Source organism: Rhamphochromis sp. 'chilingali' (genome assembly GCF_963969265.1).
Source record: "Rhamphochromis sp. 'chilingali' genome assembly, chromosome: 2".
Lineage (NCBI taxonomy): Eukaryota > Metazoa > Chordata > Actinopteri > Cichliformes > Cichlidae > Rhamphochromis > Rhamphochromis sp. 'chilingali'.
The window spans coordinates 62,994,313-63,007,708 of NC_137930.1; positions in this window are offsets into that span (position 1 = coordinate 62,994,313).

A 13,396-nucleotide genomic window follows, 5' to 3' on the forward strand; every position below is an offset into this window, starting at 1 on the left:
TTTATTCCTATTGATTCTATTTATCCCCTTCGTATATTTTATTTATATTGTCTCTGTATTTATATATATATGTGTGTGTGTGTGTGTGTGTATATATATATATAATATTCTGTAACTCTGTAACTTCTGTCGGTGCTGTGCTTTTTTGGAAATCGAATTTCCCAGAGGAACCCACCCGAGGGATTAATAAAGTTCTATCTAATCTAATCTAATCTTCTTGAGGACTCTGAGGAAGAACCACCTGTCCTCAGACATCCTGGTGAACTTCTATCTCTGCACCATTGAGAGCATCCTGACCAACTGTATAACAGTCTGGTACGGGAACTGCTCTGCCTCGGACCGGAAGGCGTTGCAGAGGGTCGTGAAAACTACCCAGCGCATCGCCAGAGCACCACTTCCTGCCATAAAGGACATCTACAGGAAGCGGTGTCTGAAAAGGGCTGGGAAAATCATCAAAGACCCCAGTCACCCATCACATGGACTCTTCACCCTCCTGCCCTCTGGGAGGCGCTACAGGAGCCTCCGGACTAAGACCACCAGGTACCGGAACAGCTTCTTCCCCACAGCTGTCAGACTCCTGAACTCTGCCTCCTGACATCTGACCCACGTTAACACATGAACTGGACATACACACACCCACAACCACCTACATACACACACACACACACACACACACACACACACACACACACACACACACACACACACACACACACACACACACAATGGACAACTGTACCCTCATACACACAATAATAACATGGGCTGAACCACCACTCTCAACCACTAGCACTTTATATAGCCTCTTAACTGCACTACTGTATAGTTCTGTGTAAATAATCATTCTGTACAATACGATGATTTTCTACAACTGTTTACAACTTGCATAGTTCCCATTTCTGTATAGCTGTATATCTCATATTTCTGTATAGTTTTTTTTTCATATTTATATCCTGTTCATAGCCTGTACATAGCTTATACTCACTACAGCCTGTACATACTTATAGTTATAGCATATTCATAACATACTTCATCCCGTGTACATATTACATACCATAATAGACCCATTTCTGTAATATACTTACATATCTATATTATTGCTAATATATATTGTAATATATCTATATCATGGCTAAAGCACTTCTGGATGGATGCAAACTGCATTTTGTTGCCCTGTACCTGTGACATATGCAATGACAATAAAGTTGAATTCTATTCTATTCTATTCTATTCTATTCTATTCTATTATCTGTGTCCGAGTAAAACTTCCAGTTTCCAGAAAACTGTAACGTTTTTATTGCCAAAGGGGTATTCATTATCACTTTAAAGTGAATCCTCCCAACAAATAATATGCATAATACAGTATACATTACAGAATGAATTATGCCAGTCATTATGCAGTAAGCTATTTTCCGAGTCCATTCATCAAAGCTTCTGGAAAAAAACTCACAATACTTAAAAATGCATTGCAGACAATACATACAGTCCTGAATAGTAAAAAGGTGCAAATTATTACTCTGCAATAAACAGCAGGTGCAGCTGTTTTCAATTGTGCAGCTGACTCATTGAAGCTTTCATGCAAATTAAGTCAGCATTGTCTTTTCATCTAGTCTACCAGATGGGAGAATCAGGTTGAAAGGAAAATAAACTTTTGCAGGTGTATTAAAACCAGGCATACTTAATAAAATACACAATGTGACAGTAACACAAAAGCTTTCTTTTTTTATATTTTGGAATATTCCAAGTTACAGCAATGCTTTTTCTTTACTATTCATGTAAAAGAGAGATTCTGAGAGTTTATAGGCTTTAGTAGCAATGCCAAAAACTTTTATATAAATATACATGTAGGACTGTGACTCTTTTTTTGGCTTGCAAAATATTTTTTTTCTTTCGAAAAAAGAACATGCCCATTGCCCCTGCTGTGCAGAGTAAATGATTTACATCTTGTCTGAATTACATTTTAACATAGAAATATGTGATGCAGAATACAAAAAGCTGGTCAAACATACAGATTGAGAATCACATCTGCATAAAAACAAAAAGCAAAAACAAACAAACAAAAAAGACCCGGCAATGAAATCAAACTCAACAAAGAACAACAAGTATTTCCAATATTTATCTTAATTTCACTGCAAATATCTCTTAAAGCCATGGAAGAAATAAATGTCATTTATTGAGCCACTTCTGAAGCATAAATTGCTAATAATCAGAACAGTATTTTGCTCCACTCCTCATCCATCATGACACCCACATAGACCTGGCTGAGGGGAAATCCCTCCTTAGCGCAGCCACACATGGCTAGGGGTGCAGCCTGGCTGATCAACCAGCGAATGTTGCACCCTTAATGATGCTGGCAGCTTTTTTCTCATTAGAATGTGGCAATAATGCTGTGTGAAACCTATTATAGTCTTTATGAGAATAATTTAAACATGTGCCACAAGTGACTATTTCTATGCATTATTACTAAACCATAAAAATCCAAATAATGGACATATTTTGACAAAGGCTACTTTTACTCTACTGCAGCAGGCCTATGTACTTCATTTGACAGCTTCAACCTTTATAGAAAAGTCTATTTTTTTAACAAATATATGAAAACATTGTTTTTCATATTCAGAAACTTTAAGCACAAATACATATATATGTATACATAAAAATATTTATACATAAAAAATAGTGTTTATGCTACTAGGACCATATTAAACTGGACATGACATGTGCTGACATCTCCTCTCCATCATTAAGGCTTTCCTTGAATATAATCAATTATTCAAATGTTTCTTACATGTTAGCAAAGGTGGTTAGCTGATAAAACCTGTGTGTTTAGAGAATAAAGGACCTATTGTTTATTTACTTGCTAATGCTGCCTTTGATCTCACACATGTATATCATAACTGATCTCAGAGCAGTGGGAGCAGAGTCAGCAGCAGCTTGTCTAACATGCCAACTACAGGTATGCTCACAATGTGCATGTACAAACAATGAGAAGAAGCTGCTGGCCTCAAGCTACTGTTAACATGCCCATGTCTATCAAATTGACAGGTGCTAAAGATTTTGGTGGATTTGGAGGCAAGTGGTTAGGGCTGCTTCCAAAGAAAATGGCCAACTGCAGCCACAAGATTGCATGATTATTTAGATTACTGCTAACAGGCAATGAGAGAAGCTTTTGGGAAAGAATGTTAAGTTACAAGGAGAAAGACAGCTTTTAGTTTGGTCTTAATTGATGTTTATTTTTAAATTTGGAATACTACTGGTATATGTGGCCATATGGAGCTACTGAATCATTAGAACATGACCACTCTCCAGTAAACAGTGTTGTGATTTTAGCTCCTTCTTAGCTTGAGATCCTTGGGTGACAAGTAAAAAAAAAAAAAAAAAAAGGACATAATTTAGGAAGATTAGAAATAAAGAAAAGAAGAAAAGAGCAGAAATATTTACCACTTTTACATTTAAATTAGGAGACTGCGGTTTTGGCCACAAAGGCTACTTTTACTCTACTGCAGCAGGCCTATGTACTTCATCCAATGAGGGAATCTCTCTCTTTCTCTGCAAGCTCCATCTGTCACTGAGGCACACCACTGTGTTTGTGACCCAGACCATGTGGGTGAGCTTTGGTGAGACTGTTTTGAGTTCTCAACCCCAAAGTCTGGGAGATAGAATGAGCTGAAGACCTTGGCACAAAAACCTTCATGGCTGAGAGAGAAGGAAGAGAAACAGATGCCTGGGAAATATCCGTGTCATCTTGAATATTCAGACCTCCGCTTCATGACCCTGAATCTACCAGCGTCATGAATGAGACACTGGTAGATTAGGATTAAACACTTTTTCGGGTGATAATACTAGACTGATTTAAACCTATTTTATGTGTCAGCTGCTGTCAGTTAGCCATTCTGTGCTAATGAACACATTTTGCAAATGTTGTCTATATAATGAAATGAGAAGCCAGAGCTAAACTAGTCCCTTTCAGTAAATTCTAAATTTTATTATTGTACATATTTATTATATCACCAGACCTCTGTGTATTATGGAAACTTATTTTAGATTATTTTAGGTGTGTTGATATGAAAATGATATATGATTACTATTTTAATTGCTATGTAACACCAATGCCTACATATACTGTATGCCTACAATGTATAAAAATAAACACTCAATAATCCTAACTGTAGGCTACTACATAAAAGTTTAACACAATTCTATAAACACGAGGAAAACACTAGGTTTGTACCAGCTCACCATTGCCTCTTGATCATGATCCACCATCATCAGTTTTTGACACATTTACAGATATTGGGAAAATGTATGAAGCACTAGACAAAGCATTGAATTAAGATTGAATGAAATTTGCCCATAATTTCCAATAAAAGTTTAAATTTCTTGCAAACAAAAAAAACCTCTGACTTGCTATTGCATATCAGCATTTATTACTGGAACAAGACAAAAGCTGCCTAGGAAGCAAATACCCTCTCCCCACAGTACAAAAGAAGCCTCCAATTACAGATTTATATCATCACAAAACATTTCAAAAAAATTTCTTGTCATCTCTCATGCCTGGATTGTGTAAAGTACATCTCTGTTTAATTTTTGATCTGGTGCATTTGCTTTGCTTTCCACAATGTGCTGGAATTAGCTCTCCAAACCAAAATACATGCCAGACTGTCAAATCTGTGCACAAGTAACACCATATATGTACCTCTATTGGCATTTCCTCTGCAGTATGAGCAACCCACTAAATTTGCTTGTCAGGTTTGGCTGCCCATAGGAAAACTTTGATGAGCCTTTCCACACAGTAATGCTGAATCAACAGCAGAGAGATTATAACTTCAGGCCTTGTGAACTGGTAATCATGAAGTTGTAACAAGACTGATCTTTTAGTGCATTATAGGAAAGCAAACCATCCCCTTGTGTGTTCAGTTCTATTAAACTACAGCTTTAGATTTTAGGTTTTAGCCTGGAGTGAACAAGAAAACACAGCAGGGGCTTAGACCATCATCTCCTTCTTCATTGATCTCCATTTCTCTATTAAGATTTCAGTATTTTGTGTGCAAAGCCTGTTGTATAACTAATACTCTGTATATGGATAAAAATAATGATGTGAGAAGGTACAGTGAGGATAAAGTAAAATATATTTTATAACACTCTGATTTGCTCAGAGAAAGACAATGAAGTCACTTTTCACAAGTTTCTTATTAAGTAGGACCGTCTTTCACATTTCCAGGCATAATTAAAAAATTGTCTTATTTTTCATTTGACCTCTCCTATTTAAATAGAATAATAAATCTACCATTAAATGTTGGCTTTCATTCTTTATGCCCCCCCTCTCATTGTCCCACATGTCTGTTCAGACTAGTGCCCCGGCGACCTAGATAGGAAATAAAAAAAGATTGTAGTGCATTTATGGCTGTATGTTTTTCCCCAACCTTCTTCTAGACAACTGGTTCAATCTTGATGAAAAAATAGTCAATACACTGCATATATTTACTTATTATTTTCTGTGTATTTGTTTGGAGAAACTATGTGATCACGGAAAATTCATGAACGTATGCTGTTTCTCCACACTTAAACGCAAATCATTTGCATGTACGTTTGAATGGTGACTGGAAGTTTTAACATTTCCAAGTTTTTAATGTAGCAAAAGCAGTCCCAACATAGAAAGTAATGTTTGCATGCTACATCCAAACAACATGATTAACATAAAAGGCCAGAAGTGGTCTGTGTGAACGGTGGGTGTGACTGTTCATTCCCTTGTCTTGCCTATTCAGTCATTTCTATCTTGTAATATAAAGCCCCTATTATTAAAATTAATGTGAGGGTTAAAGTGGCTGACCTGTAGCATACCCTTTGCTTTCTTGGTAGACGTGTGACTCTGTAGTTTTAAACAGTGTAGTGACTCTGTAGTTTTAAAAATAGAAATAGAACAGAATTTAAGGCCCTGAGATTGCATTCATAAACATTCATTTAGTGGTCAGCATATCCCTTACAGTACCATATCTCACAGGTCAGTGACTTTCCTTCAAGAAAATGCAAACTTTCTTTGTGATAATGTCCTGTGTGTGCCCTAAGGTGAAAAATTTAAATTACCAAGTGCATTTTTATTTCACTTTGAAAAACTGACTCCAGAGCTTTGAGTGTGTGAACAATCAATGAGAACATAACCCGTGTGAAGCAAGTTTTCAGGGTCGCATTGGAGGGCTACTGACATTGAGTGCAATGTTTACATTTACATATAAGAGATAAATGAAACACAATTTACAATGTAAATTAGTTATATTTGACACTTTGGGCTGTGAGAAAAACTGTGTATCATGAATCAATACGTAGGTTAAGAACTAATATAGTAGGCAGGTCAAAAGTTCACCTGAATGAAGTGGATATGTTCAAATAAGAACAGTATTAAAGAAAATAAAACTCCCTCCTTCATGTTTGAAATACTTCCAAACACTATTTGCTTTCTTTATTTTCTTCCACTGTAGTTTCATGTTATGTTTCTTCTTTGGAGAGTGTTTCTGTTAATTTCTTGTCCAGCTTCTGTGACTTGGGTGGGTCACACACGGGTAAAAGTCCTGTATTACACTGTTACCCAAACTTGTCGTAGTAGTAAGGTTTTGCCTATAGCCACCTTTCTTTAAATCAAGCCTTTACACAAATCTGCAGTAGTTTTATTAGTCATGTTGACTTCATTTGACCCCCTCATTGCCTACCACTTGTAAATAATTACTTAATGAAACCCAAGAGTCAAATAGTGCACCCTGCCATAATTTCAGCGTACCCAGGAAATGCTGTAAACCATGCTGTTGTAAAACACATCTTAATACCTTTCAAGTATGTTCTGACTGTGTAAAATGTCACTTGAACTAACAAAAACCCAAGTGCTCCCCATGATGTATTATTCAGCACAAAGAACAAATTATCTACAGGTACAAATAAAGTAACCTGAACTTGAACCTGAGGTCACACGCATTAACAAGGTCCAAAAATATAACACAACAAATATGCTAAGTAACTAAGGTATCAGTGTGAACTTCCTGGCTCTTTGATAAATACATGTATTTATCAAAGCAGGCTTACTTTGTCAAAACAGATATCAACACAGATGTTAACACGGACTAGTATTAAATCATCCTCATTTTCATCATAACAAACACTTAATCAGCTTTCCTCTCTGACAAACATTTTGAAATTGTGTATTAACCTCTCAGTTTACTTAAAATGCTAGCTAACTAAAAGAGAAATGTTGTTTCACCTGATTCTGAAAAAGCATCTTTTGAGGTTGACTATTTGATCATTGAGTTTAAAAATAATGTAAAAGCTCTCATAGTGACGAAAATCACACCAGAAGAGTTTAGAGCTTTTTGAGAGTGCATTATATCCACGGGAAGAGGCGCTGCTTAGACATGAAATTGACTCCTGCTGTTTGCAACTTCTTCCACTCAGCTGGGGTCCTTCAATCTAAAGAGCCCGGGGTTCCAAAGCCCTCTCTCTTTATACTGTTGGAAATGCACCCTAAACAAACAGCGGCATTGCCCTGAGTACAGTGATGCCAGTGAAAACGGAAAAAAAAGCAATTGCTTTTGAAGTAAAATCTACATGTTGATGTTTATGTTTTTCTTGTAAATAAATAAAAAGATGCAGCATTTTATGTTTAGCTGAAAATGCAAGGCTTGTTCATATCACAGTACCATCTATGTCCTGATTAGTGAACGTACACCATTCAATAAATATAGTAAAATAGGAAAAATCCTATAAGACCTAATAAGGGCCTACCTAGTTTGAAAGCTAGCATTGCTATTACAATTATCAACTATGAACAGATATTTTATTGGTCCTGTAATAAAATTAAATGCTAAAAGACAAGGATTTTTGTTGTTAGAACTTAAGCTTCCAGGCTGCAATTATTTATCAAAAGTCTATTTTTTTTTCCAGGAGATCAGCCCTTGGTATTTCTCAGGCTTCTCATATTTCTTCTTCCTGATGTTGCTATCACTTGGTCTAGCTACATCTATCCTCTACTTACTGTAGTTTGGTCATTCTCAACCACCCTGGGGTGCATATCCTTTTATGACCTCAGGACTTTCCAGCCATACTTGGCACAGATGCTGCTGTACATACTGGCTACTTGGGTATGACATCTATTGCGGTTGTGTGCAGAACTTGCTCCTGTGCTGCCATGATTAGTGGTTCTTTGCTATCTTTCAATCCAGCTTTGTCTGGCTGGTTTGGTAGGATTTCTCGATGCATCAGCAAGATGGCTAAAACTGATCGTGTGGTTAGTGAATACTTCAGGCAGCAGAAATACAAGAAAGTAGTTAAGCAAGAACAGGAACCACCATGGAAGATCAGGCACCTGCATGACATGCACCTCCGGCAGATAGAAGAAGTGGCTGACATTGAAAAATCCCACCAATGGGAAAGAGATAAGAAAAGAGAAACAGCAGAGAAGAGAAAAAGATACTTTTGTTTTTGCTTTGATCTTTACTGGTCCAGAAGTTAACAATGAGCATTATATTTATGTTAGATATTATTGCCTCTTTTGAAGCATGGGGCCCTTCTCATGTTAAAATTTATAAACAAGGTTCAGGTCTGCACTCGAGCAAAATTTAAGTGTAAACAATTGTCACTATGAGAATCTTAGATTATTCTGAATAATGGGTCTGGAAAGGACTGAATCTGAACAACTCTTGATAGATCCACATTTAAGTATACTTGAATGCTTGCAACAGACGCAATTTTAAGCCTACGAGACACTTCAAACGCAGTAATTAAGGTATTTAATCAAGCAAACAAGCCACTAGTGTGAAGACTTTGCAGTAAGAAATTCTCAAATACATATTGTAAGTTTTTGTCTTGCCATGAGGTCCTTTGGTTAAAGGCAGAGTTTCAGAAGTGTGTGGCTGAACTGCCTGGCTGCATCTTATTTTAGTTCCTCACAGAGGATCTTTTCTCTCTCTTTTCTTTCATGGTGTTATGCCGGTAATCCAAAACCCACCACACTTATGCACATCTAAGGCAAACTTTCATTTGTGAAGATGTGGGACTAGAAAGTTGTGAGTGTAAAAAACACAATAGATGGTATGATGTTGAACTAGGAACTCGTTAGCTGTCGTGAAAATTAAAGCTTAAAAATAAGAGATCAAAACTAAGTTTGCTTTGAGGAACAGAGTTCATAGACAGTCACAGTAACAGCTGCTTTTTTATTTGATGTAACTGTTTGGACATATCCTGTGTCTTTTAATCTATTATTCATGATTAGTATTTCTCTTTTACATAAAAAGATGAAACTAACCATTTAGTACTCCACAGATCATATTCATATTCATATTCAGTATATCTTCTTGCAAGATCTTCATGCCTAGCTTTTACTTTAATCATTAAAGTGAAAGCGTGATTTGGAAACTATGTAGTTCATGGCATCAGACTTCCAGCACACATTTACTGAACGTGCTATATAAGAGAAGCAGCTGTGTTTTATAATGCAGTTTGCATTCTCTGTTGCCCATTAAATCCATTCCTCGGGTCAGACTTCAACTTCTGACCCCTCTATTAGCCCTTGTGCACAAGGCCTGGTGATTAGAGGAACATTAGGAAATTAAAGGCAAATTGTATTACCAGAGAAACAGATGGAGGTGCTGCTGAGGACCTAACATGCAGGACATGGAACCTGCTGATGCTTAGACTTTCCATCCCTTTATTGGCCAGTGTATGATGCTAAATGTCACCCTCAGGAAGTAGTTTCTCATGTGGCACATTCTGACAGAGCATAAAGCCTGTTAATTATGCCACTGTTTTAATCTTCAAGTTTCATTAGATGTATAGAATCAGTGCCATTTCAGCCCTGGGACTACAGAGAATATTCACCTCATATAAGTAGCTTTACAACACACAACCATGTTTACACACAGGGATTTTAAGGACTCATGTTCCCCAACACTCATTAGCCAAAACATTAAAAACCACCTGCATGATGTTGTGTACAATCCTCTTGAGCAGCTAAAGCAGCGATGTTGAGTCAGGGCATGGAAGCAGGATTTCTGAAGGTTGTTTTGCCCTCTTTATTGTGTTCCTCATGCTGTTCTTGAGCAGTTTTTGCAGCATGACGGGGCATTCTTATCAGGAAGGGCTGTTGCACTGGTATGTGTTTCTGTTTTTCAGCAGGTGATACAAACCATAATAACAGAACATTGTCTAAGGCATATACATTACAATATGTCATTTTCTGCGTGTAAATAAAGTGGATGAGACAACGCGCAGGCTGATTTGTAAATTATTTATCTTCCTCTGCCTTGATCTGTTACCTACACTTCATCCTGGAGAAAATAAACTGTTCATCTATTATTCAATAGATGGAAACTTTTAAGATGCATTGAGTACATGATGTTTTGGACCTTATAATTTTACTTGAATGGTGGTATCACAAGAAAAATAGGTGTAATTAGCATCATAAAGAGAATTCAAGTAATTACATAGAATCTAAAATCTATAATATAATCTATTTGACAACAAATCCTTAAACCTTTTAACCACCGTGATTAATTAGAAAATAAAAGAACATACAGGGTTAGCCTGTATAATTTATTCCCAACTTCATCTTATATCTGCCCATTCCTATTTTGAGATTTTGAGCTTACAAAACATGTTTGTATTTTAAATGTTGCCAGAGTAAAGCTCAGGCTCATTGTTCATCTTTAAATGGCATAGGCATGGCAATGAAAGGTGGCTTTGCGCTTTGGAGATAAGAGTAGCTCATCCATCTTTATTTAAGTTGCTTTTTCAAAAATAATTTGACACAGGCATTCCCACTGCACAATTTAATTTAGTCAGATCAAATGTATTTACCTAGTATAGCATGTGTCCATTTATCCTGGAAGTTCTCATGGTGTCTAGTACCTAGCTTCCACAGACTCAAGTACAAAAAAAGTCATGTATAGTTAACTTTAAAAAACTATTTTCTTTGCCAAATATTGTCTTAACTATCTATTAACACAGGGGTCCCCAACTCCAGGCCTCGAGGGCCGGTGTCCTGCAGGTTTTAGATCTCACCCTGGGTCTACACACCTGAATCAAATGATTAGTTCATTACCGGGCCTCAGGAGAACTGCAAGACATGTTGAGGAGGTAATTTGAATCAGCTGTGTTGGATCAAAGACATCTAAAAACTGCAGGACACCAGCCCTCGAGGCCTGGAGTTGGGGACCCCTGTATTAACAGATTCCAGCTGAGCCAAGATGTATTCACAAATACAGGCCCTAAATCAGTGCATCACCAATTTGTACACAAACACCAAGCCTTAATATAATTATGGCCTTCATTGTATTATCTCAGTGCATACCTGTGTATGTATATTTAAATGCAGTATATGCCAATGATAGTGAAAACTTTGTGGTGCCTTTAAAGATAATATTTGAAGCAAGATCTTTCCTATTACTGTATCTAAATGCACAAGGAAGTCACCTTCAAATTACAACACCAGACATTTCCCTCTTTAAGCCAGATTTCAAGTTTCTGTCAAAGTTTTGGAGTCATTGCCAATTTAGCAAAAACCTGACTTCTTTTAAGAGCTATACTTAAGATTTGATGTGAGTGTAGTACATGTCACAGTCTGTTAAGAAAAGGTTTAAAACTCAGCTGGGGTCAAGGACATTTAATGAGCAATCACTTTAGACCTTTAAACTGAGGTAAAGATGTTTTCAAAAATAGCTTGGTATAGAATTGTATCTTCTTTTTCTATTTCTCAGTTACCTCGACAGAGCGTATTAGACAGAATAAAAACTCTTAATTGTATTTTATGAGTCCATTTGCCTTCAATAAAACACTAATTTTCACTGTTGCATACCTATGAGTGCTCTTCTGCACTTTGCGCAGTGTTGGATGCACTGTCTGTGTAACATGCAATTCTGCAATAACAAAATTAATGACAGACTTAAAGCTATATGTTTTTAGTAGTGCTGTCAGAGTTAATCTTGTTAAAACTACGTTAACGCCATAACTGCGTGCAATGGTTACACAGCGTCAGTGCGTTAATGAGCAGCCATCGCAAGGGGCGATCTGCGTTAACTCGCTAACAGAGATTTGCCATGTTAATGCGGTTATGGCATTAGCGTCATTTTAGCGAGATTAATGCTGACAGCACTAGTTTATAGTTTATATATATAACAGTCATGGTCTCAGTTAGCTAAAATGTCAATTACATATTTTGACCACAACAAGGTCATGATATAGCATCTCATCACCATTTCAGAAAAGAGCAAACACTTTATACATATCCAGATAACATCAACTTTAGTCTTCATTTGGAGTTATTTTATATATTCATACCCAGAAAAACCTTGAAAATCTATGAAGAAAGACCTGAAACTAATAGTAGCATGTTTGTACTTGTCAGCAAAGGAAGTCCAGGGAGCAAACTAAAAATAGTAAGTCTTGAAAACAATTCAAAAATGCACAATGAGATGGCCTTGAAAATTCTTTTGATTGCTCTTTATATTTTGGGAAGTTGAATACCTACTTGAATGACATTTTTAAGTAATTTTCTCAGCAGCTACTTATGAATTGTCCCTATCAGGTTTTTTTTCCACAAAATTGCAATTCAATTCAAAATTGCAACATAGTTGCTATGAAAATAGATGTCAGGAATAAGTTACTTTGTTAAAATACATACACATAAATGAAAATAAATGCTTATATGAATGTAACAATGTCATTTTGTCACAGTCTATATGTTACTAAATAATAATTTTGCTTTGATGCAACTGAAAGAAGGGATTTATAGCCATTTTTGTACCTTTGCTAAGGTATATTAAGATTCTCTATATTAGTTTTAATAGTCTTCATCTTCATTCATCAACTTTTCCTTTTATAATTCCTGATGAGCCAAGAAAGACAGGCTTTGATGAACAATGATTGACCCAGTATGTGGGTTTCAAGCAGCCAAGTTCTCAGAGATAATTCTTCGTCTTTTTCTTTGTTCATGATTAGGTAGTTGGCACGTGGCAACTACAACAGTGCCCAGAAATTTGATTGTGTTAACACGATTGGTGTGAGGTTGGGGACTGCAAAGACCCATGGTAATCACCACACAAGGATAAGTGATGGCTTCAAAGTAAATCAAACTCAAAAGACACGGCTCTACTTAACATGTCCCTATAGTGTTTTGAAGCTTTTTTATGGGTTTTAAGACACATCACAGAACGGTTGTTTACTGGTCTGTGTTTCCTTCTCCCAGTTCTTTATTCCGTGTGTGTATGTGTGTGTTTATGCATGAATCTTCTTGGTCAGGAATTTTGATACTTGGGCATTTATATTTTCAGCATTTTCTCAGCACATATTCACAGAGCATGGGCCCACTGTATTAAAGTATTACACCTCTATCTGTCCCAGAGAACCATCTAATAGCCAATTT